The sequence below is a fragment of the Puma concolor genome, chromosome E1 (assembly GCF_028749965.1).
Source record: "Puma concolor isolate L17-30 chromosome E1, mPumCon1.1.hap2, whole genome shotgun sequence".
In the NCBI taxonomy this organism is placed as follows: Eukaryota; Metazoa; Chordata; class Mammalia; order Carnivora; family Felidae; genus Puma; species Puma concolor.
Window position 1 is genome coordinate 34,183,736 of NC_141680.1, and position 15,668 is coordinate 34,199,403.

The 15,668-nt window shown below is 38.5% G+C and overlaps 1 long non-coding RNA gene across 4 annotated transcripts in view; it reads right to left on the minus strand.

The window, feature by feature from the left end:
- Window positions 1-15,668, minus strand: part of LOC147574257 (uncharacterized) — a 177,914-nt gene that overhangs the window by 114,308 nt on the left and 47,938 nt on the right. For 3 of the 4 annotated variants that reach the window (XR_015243720.1, XR_015243722.1, XR_015243723.1), the window contains exon 5: window positions 8,154-8,239. This is a non-coding gene — a long non-coding RNA (uncharacterized LOC147574257). Of the gene's footprint in view, window positions 1-6,461; window positions 6,608-6,873; window positions 6,987-8,153; window positions 8,240-15,668 lie in introns of those variants that run through there. The other variant, XR_015243721.1, reaches the window with a different exon arrangement.

Here is a 15,668-nt window from a genome sequence, read left to right on the forward strand (position 1 = left end):
GCTCATTATTAGGCACCTAAAATATGCTTCAATATTGTGCTAGGTCCTGGAAAATTAACAATAAAAAATAAAACTGTTTTATTAGTTTTAGTCTTTACCTAAATACAGTTAATAGTCTAGTAGGGGCAACTAGCTTTTAGCAAAAATTATACAAGTATTTAATGAATAACATTGTGTTAAGTGTTAAAAAGGAAGAACACAGTATATGACCTGAAAGCATTTAAGGCATAAGATATAATCCTGTCTGGGTTGAACTTTTAAAGGGAAACATTGGGTGGGGATTATAGCTAGCTTTTAGATCTTTGTTGTTGTTTTTCCCAAATTTCCATTTGCCATATCCGATAAAGGGTAATTACCATAATAATTAATATTATAGCAATGACAGCATATGCAGAGCCCCTGGCATAATACTTGGCACATAGCACATACTCAATAAACAACAGTTCTCTTCTTCTCCTGATAACCCTGCCATGTATGCACTTTCTGTCTCACCTTCATGAATCACCAATTTAACTAAATCTAAAGTAACAGTTTGATAATGAGAAATGTTTTTTTCCTCCCTTTGACTAACTCATTTTTAATTTTTTTTTAATGTTTATTTTTGAGAGAGAGACAGAGTGTGAGCCGGGAGGGGCAGAGAGAGAAGGAGACACAGAATCTGAAGCAGGCACCAGACTCAGCTGTCAGCACAGAGCCTGATGCAGGGCTCGAACTCGTGAACTGTGAGATCATGACCTGAGCCAAAGCCAGACACTTAACCAACTGAGCCACCAAGTCTCCCCTAACTCATTTTTCTTGCTTCCTTCCTTCCTTTATCCTTCCTTCCTTCCTTCCTTCCTTCCTTCCTTCCTTCCTTCCTTCCTTTCCTTTGTTTCTTCTTCTATCTAGATCTTAAAAATATCTTCCTTGACACATGCTATGGTACCTGAATGTGTGAAATACAGGACATAGGCATGAACAACTGTCTCTAATATTCACACATACCACCTCTTTTTCTTGTATTCCGTCCATCTTTTGCTATTATTCCTTTTGAATCTCACATCATCTCGGATATTCCTAAGTAGTCAACTCTATTGGTTTCACGTGTTACTTTATGTTGTCTTGGATGTTCTCATAGTAATGATCTATTTTTTTTATATTTGGATTTTATTTATTTATTTATTTAAAAAATTTTAACGCGTATTTATTTTTGAGAGACAGACCAAGACAGAGCATGAGTGAAGCATGAGCAGGGGAGGGGCAGAGAGAGGGAGACACAGAATCTGAAGCAGCTCCAGGCTCTGAGCTGTCAGCACAGAGCCTGATGTGGGGTTGGAACCCACAGACCATGAGATCATGACCTGAGCCGAAGTCGGTTGCTTAACCAACTGAGCCACGCTGGTGCCCCTGGGTTTTATTTTTAATTCAAGTTAATTAACATACAGTGTAGTGTTGGTTTCAGGAATAGAACCCAGTGATCCATCACTTACATATAACACTCAATGTTCATTCCCAAAAGTGCCCTCCTCAATGCCCATCACCCATTTAGCCCATCTCCCCCTACCTTCCCTCCAGTAACCCTCAGTTTGTTCTCTGTATTTCAGAGTCTCTTATGGTTTGCCTCCCTCTCTATTTTTATCTCATTTTTTTCCTTCCCTTCCCCTATGTTCATGTGTTGTGTTTCTCAAATTCCACATATGAGTAAAACCATATAATATCTGTCTTTCTCTGACTTATTTCACTTAGCATAATACCCTCTAGTTCAATCCATGTTGTTGCAAGTGGCAAGACTTCATTTTTTCATCATTGAGTAGCATTATATTGCATACATACCACATATTCTTTATCCGTTCATCAGTCAATAGACATTTGGGTTCTTTCCAAAATTTGGCCATTATTGATAGTGGTGCTATAAATATTGGGGCACATGTGCCCCTTCGAAACAGCATTTTTGTATCCTCTGAACAAATACCTAGTAATGCAATTGTTGGGTCGTAGGATAGTTCTATTTTTAATTTTTTGAGAAACTTCCATACTGTTTTCCAGAGTGGCTGCACTAGTTTGTAGTGGTCTGTTTAGATAAACATTTCTAAGGTAAAATATCTTGCACTGTCTATAATATTCAGGTTTTATTTTCCAGCTAGTTAAGCGTAAAAGTGTTGTGAGGTTATCCAGTTCAGTTGATGAGAATATGCCTCTGCACAGTTAAAAGGGTTTTTTAATGTTGCTAAGCAATTAACCCATCCCAAATAGATGGACTGGTCCCCACATGACCGCTGCTTGCAAAGTCGCCAAACTCCTAAACTCATCCCCTGGAGCATGCATTATAATGACTACCATGTCCTTTAATAAGTTACTGTTAATATAAATTACAGAGGTTGTCCTGGGTTATGTCATACCACCCAAGTTTTAGCCAAGACAGGGAGGGGTCTCTATAAAACATTTGTGCACTCAATTGATTGTTGTTGAAATAAAGGGGGAAAAATGAAGAAAAGAATGTGACAAGATACTTTTTTCAAATATTTGAAAGGCAAATTGAATGCATTATGTCTAATCCCATGATGGCAGATCTAGGATAAAAAGGGAACAATCCTGAGACCAATAAACAAGGGGTACAAAAAGGCATACTGTGATACCCCACAAAGAAAGTCTTTATGGTAGTTAGGATTGTTGAACAAAAATGAATTGGTATGCTATATTGTCACGATCTCCTAACTTCTGAGATAACCAGACTGACAGTGCTAAATGTTTCTGTACACAGGGAATTTTCTTTGACTGGGGGCTTAGTTCAATGCTCTCTACTTTCCTTAGCTCCTCTAAATTCCCATGACTCTAAAGCCACTTTTTGTTCTTGAATTACAGTCAGGGTATGTGAGTGGGGAGAACACATGTCAAGGTAAGAAATCTTTAAGAATATATTAAATAAAGTTTATCAAGTAAACAAAAAATTCTCCATAGTTAATCCATGCAAAGAGTAATTAATAATGCATTGCTTTTTTAAAAGTCTGTAAGTTATTTACCTTATTTTTATCTAAGAACAACTTAAAACAGAAGTGGCTTCGAACTCTAGAGTCAAAAAAATCATGATTTCATGCCCATAGTGCTCAGTGAATACTAAACAGTAAGGAGGAGATGTGTTTGAACAACTCTATCAAATTGACATCAAAAATGGATGGATTGAGGTGCCTGGGTGGCTCAGTAGGTTGAGTGTATGACTTCAGCTCAGGTCACGATCTCACGGTCCATGGGCTCCAGCCCAGCATCAGGCTCTATGCTGACAGCTCAGAGCCTGGAACCTGCTTCAGATTCTGTGTGTCTCTCTCTCTCTCTGCTCCTCTGCCTCTCTCCCTCCCTCTCTCTCTCTCTCAAATAAATAAACATTAAAAACAATTTAATAATAAAAAAATGGATGGATTTTCTCAGTGTTTCTGGATCTGTCCCAAGCATACAGTTCCTCTTTTCACTGTGGTAGTTGCTTTTACAGTTTCAAAACAATGCAATGATTTCTTTTCCAATTGATTTCATCAACAGGGTTGTAAAGATGAAAGAGACCCAAGGGACTGTCTAATCCCACCCCTTCCATTCTGTGAGGAAATATGCTCACAGAAGCAAACACGACGAGAAGATGGAGTAAACATTGCATACATCCTAATTAGCAGTGCTGACTATCTCACTGCATGACTCCCTTTGCTGAGACCCATGGGGCCTTGTTAACCTCATTCTAGGGGTCCTGTATGGCTTGGATACCTACTTAGTTAATCTAGTCAAGCATCAGCCCAAGTTAGATTGAGTCAGTATTGATGCTGGGAGTCCTGGAATCCTCGGTCCTAATTCACTGTGGCTTAGCAATCCTTTGTTGAGTATTTATTATGTCCCACACTCTCTACATAAAGTCATGAATGTACAACTATAAAAGACATAAAATCCTCATACTCAAGGAAGTCTCATGTAGAGCAGAAGACAAACAATATAGAGTAAAAAAGGCAGTAAATGCTACAATATAGAGACACAATATGAGCAGATGGGGTGAGATTTGGAATTGATTCAGGTAGCAAAAGAACAGGACTTTACTTACTGCAAGTCTCTAGTGCTTAGGATGCCACATGGCACAATTCCAGAAAGAAGAATGTGGAAAGGCACAAAATCACGAGTCAGGAGAGAACAAGTTGGATTCATGATGACTAAAATTGCGTGTGCACATAAAACATGGTGAAAAATGAGGCTGGGGGTTGACCCAGGAACCAGATCATTGAGAGTGGAGTGGTCACACCAGGGGGTTTATGTTCCTCCTGGGAGCCAACAGAGAGAATTTAAGTGCAGAGAATTGTTTCCTGTGTGTAGCAGGGAGGAAACGGTGTATGGCGAGATGGAGAGAGGACACTGAGTAAGTCACTGGAGAAAAAGAGAACTCCTGGGCGTTGGCTAAACAGGCCAAATTTAAAAAAAAAAAAAAAAAAGAAAAAAGTGAACACGCTAATAAGGATCCCTTGCCATAACCTGTAGGACATGTCCTTATGTCGTTACTTTGTACTTGATCTATCACTTCTTTCTAATGCCCTTCCCAAATCTGAATCTGAATTAACGTGCTACAAGAGTTTATTTTCTCCCTACTCAGAGTGCCCCTGTCAAGACAATGTTTAAGCCCCAGGAAGAGTGTTCCTGAGAGAGATTGCAGGATGTGATAAGATTCAGAGAGGAAGAGAATATTGCACAGGGCTCAGGGGGAGCTGGAAGTTCTCTGTTTCGGCTGAATTGTGGCCTGTGTGTCTGAACTAGGTAGACAGAGGTATACGGGGGGTGAGACCACAAAAGGCCATCCTGCATTGGGTTAAGGAGTTTGAATAGAATTCGGAAGTGGTATAAATACCCTGAAGAGCTAAAACACAAAAATAGCATAATCCAGAAAATGCCAAAAGTCAAAATATAATAACCTCCAGGGAGACATATTAGCTCTACAATGACTCAAGCCCTTATTGAAAGAATACCCATGCGAAATACTTTATATTGAGAAAATGGAAGGCAAATAGATAAATAACTCAGTAATTTTAATCTGCTTTTAGGTCTTTTTTTTTTTTTTAATTTTTTTTTTCAACGTTTATTTATTTTTGGGACAGAGAGAGACAGAGCATGAACGGGGGAGGGACAGAGAGAGAGGGAGACACAGAATTGGAAACAGGCTCCAGGCTCTGAGCCATCAGCCCAGAGCCCGATGCGGGGCTCGAACTCACGGACCGCGAGATCGTGACCTGGCCGAAGTCGGACGCCCAACCGACTGCGCCACCCAGGCGCCCCTGCTTTTAGGTCTTTAATACGACTGGTTTATTTGTTTTGTTTTTACTCCCCCCCCCCCCTTAGTCATGTTGAAAGTTGAAGCATTATCCTCTTTCCCACATCCACTTACTGGGAGTGGTCTGGGATAGCTAAGGACAGGAATGTGGATTGTTTGCTAAAATCATCTTAGTATAGACCTGGATATGTCGATGCTCAGAAAAAAAGTAAAATGAAGGGAGACAGTGCCAAGTTGAGACCAAAGTCTCCCAGATAGAAGTGGATGGTTACTAGGGGCTCAGAGAGTTGATGGATGGTTTATGATGGTTCAGAGTTAGTTCTAGATGGATAGACAAAGATGGGAGTGAATAGGTGAGGCAATAATGACTAATTCAAAAGTGAGAGATATTTGGAACAGTAAGAAATTCTAAAAGGAAATTTTAAAAATACTTACAGGGATCTAACAGGGACATAACTAGAAAACATGTGCAAGGGCCACACTGAAACTGCCTTCTAGCAAATTACAGTTAATCTCTCTCTCTCCCTCTCCCTCTCTCTCTGTCTCTCTGTCTCTCTGTCTCTCTCTCACACATACACACCATAGACATCAGAAAACTTTTTGTTGTTACTGTACCCAGTCATGTTGTAAAAATAAAAGTACTCTCCTACTCACTTTTTATGTGCCAAGTTTTATATTACTTATATAATCTAATCCTCCCTCAAATCCTAGGAAATAGGTACAATTACCGCATCCAGTTTAAGATCAGGAGTCTGAATCTCAGTGATGTTAAATAATATACAAGAGTAAATGGTGGGGCGCCTGGGTGGCTCTGTCAGTCAAGTGTCCGACTTAGGTTCAGGTCATGATCTCACAATCCATGAGTTCCAGCCCCACATTGGGCTCTGGGCTGACAGCTCGGAGCCTAGAGACTGCTTTGGAGTCTGCGTCTCCCTCTCTCTCTGCTCCTCTCTTGCTCACACACTGTCTCTGTCTCTGTCTCTCTCAAAAATAAATGAACGTTAAAAAAATAAAAATAAAACAAAGGGTAAATGATAAACCTTTTTGGAAAACCTATAATTACCACATGACTCTGCAATTCATTCCTAAGTATACATCCAAGAGAAATGGGGGATAATCACTTCTAAAACCCAATGATTCAACAGAGGCTATTGACGATATCCTCAACAAGCACATGTAAACTGTCAATACCAAGTCCAATATCCCCATTCGCATTCTTTATTGGATTACAAATGTCTTGCTGGAGGTTAGAAGGTGAAGACATGTGCCCAGAAGTAATCACAGTAAATATAAGCCTCATTTGTCTTTATGGTTGGTATCAACAGGCTACTGGGGCAATAACTTTTATTTTATTTTATTTTATTTTATTTTATTTTATTTTATTTTATTTTTCAACGTTTTTTATTTATTTTTGGGACAGAGAGAGACAGAGCATGAACGGGGGAGGGGCAGAGAGAGAGGGAGACACAGAATCGGAAACAGGCTCCAGGCTCTGAGCCATCAGCCCAGAGCCCGACGCGGGGCTCGAACTCACGGACCGCGAGATCGTGACCTGGCTGAAGTCGGACGCGTAACCGACTGCGCCACCCAGGCGCCCCGGCAATAACTTTTAAAATAATGAAAGAACTTCATGTGCAATTAATTTCTTACATCATTTCCAGTTAAGAGCCAGTAGGAGGAAGAATTTTACCCCCATAATCTTGATCCTCTGGTGTTACTCCTGCAAATACAGAGTGAAAGGGATCTTGAAGATCTAAGTAACAGTATCAGTTACTTGACTGTAATATTGTAAGATTATCCTGGATTATCCAAGTGGACCTAATATAATCACATGAGTCCTTACAAGATTTTTCTCTGACTGGTAGCAGAAGACGACGTCAGAGATTTTAAGAACAGGGATTCAACATGCTCTAGTTCATTTAAAAATGAATTAAAATGACAAGGAACTGAATTCTTCCAACGACCTGATGGTCTATGGAAGCAGAGTCTTCCCCAGAGCTTCTAGATAAGAGGCCAGCTCAGCCAGCATTTTGATTTAGACCTTGTGAAGCTCTACACAGTGGATCTGACTGAGTCTCCTTGTGCTTAGACATCTCAGCATGAAACTGGGAGATAATAAATGGATGTTATAAGCCACTAAGTTTGTGGTAATTTGTGACAGTGGTGATAGAAGGGTAACAAGAAGCCTTATCAGCAATTTATAATGATGTGATCAGCCTTGATATGTTTGATATTGGATGCATTTGACACTGAAAATGACAGAATATAAGCTTTTTAACTTGCAGTCTGTCCATGAAAACATACATGTACAAACAAGCTTTACAGAAAGAACTGAAAGGCGCCATCACTGGAATAGCTATGTGTTTTATATCCTTGGATACGACAGAAACAGTAATACATCTTTGCTGAATATATATTATGGTGTTGTATGTATGCATAAAAGATAAAGCAAAACTATTTTTGATTGGAGTATACTTTTGAATTTAGTATCACAACAGAGAGTCTTTATGTTCCTCTTGGGGATGAATGAATTAAACTTGGTCTTCAATGTGTTGGTTCTGTCCATGTAGCCAGGATAAAGCAGCTGATGTGAAAATAATTCTTCTGCCTACAAGTGACAGGGAGAGAGGCATGTGGGTAGCTCAGGTAGTTAAGCATCCAACTCTTGATTTCGGCTCAGGTTATAATCCTAGGGTCATGAGATTGAGCCCCTCATCCTTGCCCAGCACGGAATTCTCTCTCTCTCTCTCTCTCTCTCTCTCTCAAAATAAATAAGCATTAAAAGAAAGTGACAGGGAGAGAATTTGAATACCCTCAATAGTTTCTAAAGGCGATAAGCCTGTTTTCTGTAACTGAGAAGCATAGTCTTTGACATTCTTTTAAATACCTTGTGCAGCAGGTGTATCTTAATGGCAATTTCAGTAATGGTTTGAAGAGCTCCTCACCATAAGTTGGCTGTAGTTTGATTCTGCCCTGTTAGAAAAATTTCAAGAGCCCAAAGGAAAATATCATCCACAATTTATACATTATGAAAACCAAATTACTTGTCAGACAGACAGAAAGTACACAGCAGTTCTGAAACTATCAGATGTGTTGTTCTCTATTAATTATTATAAGTTTCAGGATCAAGTGCATTGACTTAAATGCAGATAATCAATTCTCAGGAACAACTTATTCCTTTTTCCTTGTACCCCAAGCTCATCAATATACGCATTTAAATTTTTACTCATTCATTTAGAAAATGTTCATCTAGTACCTATTGTGGATCAGGAGATTTGCTATATCAAAAGTAAAAATTTGCAGAAGTCCTGGCCCCTGTTCTCAAAAAGTTCACTATGTAGAAGAAAGACATATTCAAATAATAATTGAAACACAGTGTGGTCTAAGTAAGAATTAAAAATAATTGTGTACCAAATAAAAAGAACTTAATATCATGTTGAGTCAGAGAAGAATACCTAGATGAAGAGATATTTGAGAATTTTGGAAGATAAGAAGTAGATATGATGTCACAAACTTGCCTGAAATGTAATAGCGTAATTGGAAATGGAATGAGCATGTTAGTTCTAGTCAGATAATGAAAAGGCTCCCATGTTATATGTAAAACAGATTTTAGACTATCTAGAAAAGAAGATGCATTAAAAGGTATAATCAGGGGCACCCGTGTGCCTCAGTGGATTAAGCGTCTGACTCTTGGTTTCAGTTCAGGTCATGATCTCATGGTTTGTGAGATCAAGCCCCGCATCAGGCTCTGCACTGACAGTACTGAGCCTACTTGGGATTCTCTCTCCCTCTCTCTCTGCCCTCCCCCCACTCAGAATAAATAAATAAACTTTAAAAAAAAGGTATAATCATGGGATATAATGATAAGTGCTTTAGAAATACAACTCTGGCTGTGTTGAAGAGAATGGATTAAGATAAGGACAGCTGAATACTTCATTTATAGGATTACATTTATAAGAGATTTCCAGAAAAAGCAAATATACAAAGAGAGAAAGATGATTAATGGTTGCTCAGGACTTACAGTAGGAGTGAGGATTGACTCTAATTCCACAAAAGGGTTCTTTCTGAGGTATGTAAATGTTCTAAACTGAATGGTGGTGATGGTTGCATAACTATACGTTTACAAAAATAGTGGAAGTTTACACCTTTAGTAAGCCTATTTTGTGATGTGTAGAATATCTTAATCAAGATATTTAAAAAGTGGCTGGTACTACTCTATACTTCCTCTTTAACTGGTCATTGGAAGTGGGCTATTGAAGCAAGGCTGCTACCTTGGGCAGGGAAGATTTGCAGCTGATGTGAGCCCTGAGTGCACTGACAGTTGAAGTGGTTTTAGGACAGCACTCCAAACAATTGGGGCAAAATGTTTTTCCTTGAAGAAGGATCTGAGTGTTGCATCATAGTGCCACCACAGAGTTCTATAAAATTTCTTAGAGAACACTGAGAAGATAGGCTTAACTACAACAGACATGCTTACCTGTGTTTTGAAGAGTAAAAAGAGATACATTTGGACAACTGACATATAGAGGGCTTTAAAACATACTTTTAATTTGCAGAAATTCAGAGTTAGGTGATTATGAAGGAAAGTGGCATAATTAAATTGATACTTTAAGAGAGCTATTTATGGGCACCTGGGTGCCTCAGTTGGCTAGGCTTCTGACTCTTGATTTTGGCTCAGGTCATGATCTCAAGGTTCATGAGATCAAGACCTGCATCAGGCTCTTTACAGACAGCATGGAGCCTGCTTGGGATTCTCTCTCCCTCTCTCTCTGCCCCTCCCCTGCTCGTTCTTTCTCTGTCTCAAAATAAATAAACATTTTATTAAAAGCTATTTAAATGTACAGTTCAGAAGGATTAGAAGGGAGAGAACTTTGACAATTTAATTTTGTAGGTATCTATAAAGAATTTTTTAAACATGAAGGATGTAGGGAGGAGCCAAGATGGTGGAACAGCATGGAAGTTTTTTATGTGTCTCACATCCACGAATTACAGTCAGACCAACACTAAACCATCCTACACACCTAGAAAACTGATTGGAGGACTAACACAACAATCTGCACAAACCGAACCACAGAATTAAGCAGGTACGCAGCGCAGGGAGGGGAACTTGGGAAGTGAGAAGCCACAGGAAGGGAGGTGCTTTTGCGGGTGGAGAGAGGACAGAGACAGGGGTGGAGAATACGGGAAAAGCACCCCTCCCCAATAGGAGCTGGAGAGAAAGTGGAAAATTGGAAGCAGCCACAGGGACTAAACTGAAAAGGGAGAAAGGAGAAAGGAGAAAAGAGAAAGGAGAAAGGAGAAAGGAGAAAGGAGAGGGTTTAAATTTCATTAAGACTGTAAACAAGGGGAGCGCAAAGTCTGCAACTCTGCAGCTCAATACCTGGCAGTGTTCTGGTGGGAAAGGTGAATCCCCAGGAACAGAGTGGGGTCCAGGAGGTTCTCAGGCCACACAGGGAAAAGCGGCTCCACTGCAGGAAGGACATTTGGTAGAGACTGTTGAAGTCACCTGGTCCCAGCAGACCCCGGAAGGTGGCCACATTCTCTGGTGCTGGGGCAAGGCTGTTAAGGGTGAAGCCTGGTTCCAGATATGTGTTGTGATTTTCCATAATCCCTGAAAAGCTGCTGCTATACTATCTCGTGAACTTATTCTGGGGCGTTCCTGGGTGCAGCCGGTATTCAGCCATTGCTCGGTGACACCCTTCCGCAGAGGGGTGGAAGGGGTCAAAGCTGTAGTCCTTCAGAGGTAAGGGGCCGGGGAAAATAGCCGCATCTGACACAAAACTTGGGAGAGAGGTACTGCCTGGGGCCTGGTCACAGAAAGTGAAAAAGTGGGGAGTGGACGAGAGCTAAAGACAGAGGACAGGTGCACAATTGCTGATCCGGGAGAACAGTGGGTAGCTGGGTGGCACCATTTTCACCACTCCCTTGCATGTACATACACAACTAGAAGCACCGCAACAATCCACCCCAGTAGGCTAGCAACGCCACCTAGTGGAGAGCAGAGCTGTTACACTGAGACCCGCCCAACTGGGCCAACTTTGCTCTTCAAGAACACAAGTCTCACCGCCAGCTTAGTTTATGGACTATAAAGTGCTACACAGACTGACCTCTAGGGGAAAACTAAGTAATTTCAGTCCTACTTCAATCTGCTGGCAGGTTCATCTATTCAATTTTCTTTCTTTTTTTTTTTCTTTTTCTCTTTTACACTTCTTTTCTTTCTCTTGAAAACAGAGAAAAATTCATTTTTATTAAAAATATTTTCTTTAATTTTTATCACTATATTTTTTACTTTTGTGTAAAATTTTTCAAATTCTATTTTACTTCCATCATTTTATTTTAGTCTACTTCAGTGTATTCACCTTTTCAAATTTTCAATTTCCTTCTTTTTCTTTCTTTTTCTTTTTTTCACCTTTTCATTTCTTTTTTTTGAATGCAGAAAGAGAAAAAACTTCATTTTTACTTTCAACTTCTATTAAAATATTTTTATTTAATTTTTTACTATATTTTTGCTTTTAGGGAATTTTTTCAAATTCTATTTTACTTCCATCATTTTATTTTAGTCTACCACCATGTATTCACTTTTTCAAATTTTCAAACGATTTCCTTTTTTTCTTTTTTTTAATCTTTTACCTTTTTTAAAAACCTTTATTCTCTTTTTTGTTTCTTTTCTTTTTTCTTAAATACATAAAAAGAAAAAAATCATTATTTTTAACTTTTATTTAAATATTTTTATTTTTTTCTACTATATTCTTTACTTTTGTGTACATTTTTTCAAATTCTATTTTACCCCCATCAGGGTACTTTAGTCTACTTCAGTGTATTCATTTTTTCAAATTCTCAATTTCCCCCCTCCCCCTTTTTTTCCCTCTAATCTGTCAAACCACTTTCAACACCCAGATCAAAACACACCTAGGATCTAGCATCATTTATTCGATTTGTGTGTGTGTGTGTGTGTGTGTAATTTTTAATTTTAATTTTTTAACTCTAATTTTTTTAATTTCATTATTTCTACCTCATTAATTCTTTTTCTCCCTTCAAAATGACAAAACGAAGGAATTCACCCCAAAAGAAAGAGCACGAAGAAAAGACAGCCAGGGATTTAACCAACACAGATACAAGCAAGATGTCTGAACCAGAACTTAGAATCACGATAATAATACTAGCTGGAGTCAAAAATAGATTAGAATCCCTTTCTGCAGAGATAAAAGAAGTAAAAATAGCCAGAATTAAATAAAAAATGCTATAACTGAGCCGCAATTGTGGATGGATGCAGCAGCATCAAGGATGGATGAGGCAGAACAGAACCAGCAATATAGAGAACAAACTTATACATAATAATGAAGCAGAAAAAAAGAGGGAGATTAAGGCAACAGAGCACTATTTAAGAATTAGAAAAATCAGTGACTCATTAAAAAGGAACAACATCAGAATCATAGGGGTCCCAGAAGAGGAAGAGAGAGAAATAAGGGTAGAAGGGTTATGTGAGCAAATCGTAGTGGAAAACTTTCCTAACCTGGGGAAAGACACAGATATCAAAATCCAGGAAGCACAGAGCATCCCCATTAGATTCAACAAAAACTGACCATCGACAAGGCATATCAGAGTCAAATTCACAAAATACTCAGGCAAGGAGAGAATCATGAAGGCAGCAAGGGAAAAAAAAGTCCCTGACCTACGAGGGAAGATAGATCAAGTTTGCAGCAGACTTATCCACAGAAACTTGGCATGCCAGAAAGGAGTGGCAGGATATATTCAGTGTGCTGAATCAGAAAATTATGCAGCCAAGAATTCTTTATCCAGCAAGGCTGTCATTCAAAATAGAAGGAGAGATAAAAATGTTTCCCAGACAAACAAAAATTAAAGGAGTTTGTGACCACTAAACCAGCCCTGCAAGAAATTTTAAGGGGGACTCTCTGAGGAGAGAAAGGATGAAAAAAAAAAAAAATATATATATATATATATATATATATATGAATACCAAAAGCAACAAAGATTAGAAAGGACCAGAGAACACCACCAGAAATTCCAACTCTACAAGCATCATAATGGCAATAAATTCATAACTTTCAGTACTCACTCTAAACATCAGTGGACTCAATGCTCCAATCTAAAGACTTAGGGTAACAGAATGGATAAGAAAACAAGATCCATCTATATGCTGTTTACAAGAGACCCACTTTAGACCTAAAAACACCTTCAGATTGAAAATAAGGGGATGGAGAACCATCTATCATGCTAATGGCCAACAAAAGAAAGCCGGAGTAGCCATACTTATATCATGCAATCTAGACTTTAAAATACTGTATCAAGAGATGCAGAAAGGCATTATATCATAATCTAGGGGTCTATCCACCAAGAAGACCTAACAATTATAAACATTTATGTGCCAAATGTGGAGCACCCAAATATATACATCAATTAATCACAAACATAAAGAAACTCATCGATAGTAATACCATAATAGTAGGAGACATCAACACCCCACTCACAACAATGGACAGATAATCTACTCAAAAAATCAGCCAGGAAACAATGGTTTTGAATGATACACTGGACCAGATGGACTTAACAGATATATTCAAAACATTCCATCCTAAAGGAGCAGAATATACATTCTTCTCCAGTGCACATGGAACATTCTCCAGAATAGACCATACACTGGGACACAAATCAGTCCCAAATAAGCACAAAAAGACTGAGATCATACCGTGCATATTTTCAGACCACAATGCTATGAAACTTGAAATCAACCACAAGAAAAAATTTGGAAAGGTAACAAATACTTGGAGACTGAAGAACATCCTACTAAAGAATGAATGGGCTAACCAAGCAGTTAAAGAGGAAACTAAAAAGTACATGGAAGTCAATGAAAATGATAACACCACAACCCAAAACCTCTGGGATGCAGCAAAGGTGGTCATAAGAGGAAAGTATATAGCAATCCAGGCCTTCCTAAACAAGGAAGAAAGATCTCAGATACACAACCTAACCTTACACCTTAAGGAGCTGGAAAAAGAACAGCAAATAAAACCCAAAACCAGCAGAAGACAGGAAGTAATAAAGATTAGAGCAGAAATTAATGCTATCGAAACCAAAAAAAAAAAAAAAAAAAAAAAAAAACCCAGTAGAACAGATTAATGAAACCAGAAGCTTGTTCTTTGAAAGACTGAACAAAATTGATAAACCACTAGCCAGTTTGATCAAAAAGAAAAAGAAAAGGACCCAAATAAATAAAAGCAAGAATACAAGAGAAGAGATCACAACCAACACAACAGAAATAAAAACAATAAGAGAATATTATGAGCAATTATATGCCAATAAAATGGGTAATCTGGAAGAAATGGACAAATTCTTAGAAACATATACACTACCAAAACTGAAACAGGAAGAAATAGAAAATTTGAACAGACCCATAACCAGTAAGGAAATGGAATTAGTAATCAAAAATCTGCCAAAAAACAAGAGTCCAGGGCCAGGTGGCTTTCCAGGGGAATTCTACCAAACACTTAAGGAAGAGGTAACACCTATTCTCTTGAAACTATTCCAAAAAATAGAAATGGAAGGAAAACTTCCAAACTCTTTCTATGAAGCCAGCATTACCTTGATTGCAAAACCAGACAGAGACCCCACTAAAAAGGAGAACTATAGACCAATTTCCTTGATGAACATGGATGCAAAAATCCTCAACAAGATATTAGCCAACCGGATCCAACAATACATTAAAAAATTATTCACCACAACCAAGTGGGATTTATACCTGGGATGCAGGGCTGGTTCAATATCTGCAAAACAATTAACATGATTCATCACATCAATAATGAAAGGACAAGAACCATATGATCCTCTCAATAGACGCAGAGAAAGCATTTGACAAAATACAGTATCCTTTCTTGACAAAAGACCTCAAGAAAGTAGGGATAGAAGGAGCATAACTCAAGATCATAAAAGCCATATATGAACAACCAAACACTAATATCATCCTCAATGGGGAAAAACTGACAGCTTTCCCCCTAAGGTCAGGAACAAGACAAGGATGTCCACTCTCACCACTGGTATTCAACATAGCATTGGAAGTCTTAGCCTCTGCAATCAGACAACCCAAAGAAATAAAACGCATCCAAATCGGCCAGGAGGAGGTCAAACTTTCACTCTTCGCAGATGACATGATACTCTATATGGAAAACCCAAAAGATTCCACAAAAAAACTACTACAATTGATTCATGAATTCAGCAAAGTTGCAGGATATAAAACCAACCCACAGAAATTGGTTGCATTCCTATACACCAACAATGAAGAGACAGAAAGAGAAATCAAGGAATTGATCCCATTTACAGTTGCATCAAAATCCATAAAATACCTAGGAATAAATCTAACCAAAAAGGTGAAAAATCTACACACTGA